This window comes from Osmerus eperlanus, chromosome 25 (assembly GCF_963692335.1).
Source record: "Osmerus eperlanus chromosome 25, fOsmEpe2.1, whole genome shotgun sequence".
NCBI classification, from domain to species: Eukaryota; Metazoa; Chordata; class Actinopteri; order Osmeriformes; family Osmeridae; genus Osmerus; species Osmerus eperlanus.
The window spans coordinates 1,296,893-1,298,889 of NC_085042.1; positions in this window are offsets into that span (position 1 = coordinate 1,296,893).

The window sequence follows — 1,997 nt, forward strand, 5'->3', positions numbered from 1 at the left end:
GGTGTGTGTGTGTTGGCATACCTTCAATTTTACATGAGAATTTGGAATTATGTAACAATTATACATTAAATTCATAACAGCCCCCCAAAACTTTTGAAATTGTATTACTATAATAGAATTATGCCCTAAACAGCCAAATGTGTGAATGGGAACAGTAGTTTTCTAATTCAGGGAGACAGCTAGGAGCATCACAGGTGTGAGCTGTAGAGATAGGAAACTGTCTGTGTGTATCTGTGCATGTGTGTGGGTGTAAGTGTGTATGTGTGTGTAGTCTACATGTGTGTGTGCATGTTTTAAGGGGAGAATGATTGTCTTTAACACTTTATTTGATCTGCACATCCACAAATGGCAATTGACAGGTAATAATAAAAGATGACGGCATGGGCTGTGCTGTTATAATCATTGTATTCACAAGAGCATTTCTGCGACATCGAGAGCTACCGTCCACAGGTATGTCTAGACCTCACTGTGTAGTTGGGTGGCTAAACAGTTTTGGTGGTTGAACAGTTGCACGGTTTATGTGCATGACTGGAAGGGTTCAAATGACAACAGAGCAAGGATTAGACATGCTACAAGATTAACTACACAGGGTCCAATTTCATAGGGAAATTGTGAAGTGTGCTTGCAGCCACCCCAGCTGTTTACTGATACCAACCATTCATTGGTTAGGTAGGTGGTGAATCGTAAGGCAGGAGACGCTTGGTGTTTGTCCCCGGCTTGGGAAACCCAATTCAATTCTGGTTAGATGTTCAGGGAGATAATTGACTCGTTAATATCTGACTCCAATTTTAGAAATGTGCACAAGTGTGTTACCTGTAACCTTGAGCGCTAAACAGTTAATGACATGAAACTCTAGCGTGGGTAAAAATCGTCTGCTTGATCAGAGCATTGACCCTAAAGTATGCGTGTTCACTAATCAGTCCTTTATCTCTACTATAATATGGATTTAAACACCCAGGGGTGGAGCCAACGGAGGGGCAGAGTGGCACGTGCCCCTCCTGGAATCTGATTGGTTGTCAGGTGCCCCCCTATTTTCCTTGGCTCTGAATTTTGTCAATCTCAACTAGAGCGGGTACAATTTCTGTAGGGCATGCTTGCTTGCGTCGGTTGCAGGTGGGTCCGTCCCCTTAACCCTTGTGCTGCCTTCGGGTCACATGACCCAAAGGTTCATAACGAACCATCGTTGTGTTTACCAAATTTTACCCAATACAAAAACAAATAAAAATAATTTTCTTTTAACCTTTGCAATGTGGGGGTCTGAGACAGCCATAGGGTTAAAAGAAAATGCTTCACTTTGTTTTTGTATGCGGTAAAGTTGTCGCAATACGGTGGGACACAATGACTGATGGGTCAGAATAACCCGAAGATAACACAAGGGTTAAGTTTTTCCCTTCTAGAGATATTTTCAAGCATTTAGCCTATATTGCATAATTCATTTTACGAAATGTCTTGTCTTATCTGTTGTGCCTGTGTTTTTTATATGTTTCACTGTGGGAGAGTGGGAATATCGTATCATATCGATTCCTTTTTATGTCTTGACATGTGAAGAAATTGACAATAAAGCTACTTGAAACTTTAACTGTGCTTCAGACTGCATAGCCTTGAGTTTTTTTTTGCGTCAGGTAGGCTATAGGCTACATTTGTATACAGTATAGGCGATGCAGAAAACATTGGCAAAGCCGCAGCATGCGTTGCTGTAAGAAAAGTGTACTTGGCGCTTATCCAGCTGATGAATCAATTCATCATATTCCCTGGCCATGTCCCAGTCAATGAAATCAAAGAGGGATTTACACATAGGCCTACATGCATATACACATATATAGTACATGATATAAGCGCAGTAGCCTACATATATCCTCATAATTGTCTATGAATTCGTATCAATTAGATACTCTTTTGCCTTGTTTTTATCTAGCCTACTTATTCTGAAAGAGTTGAGATCATTATTTTCGCTAGCAAGATCTCATTCGATTATTAATTTCCATTAAGCCTATACC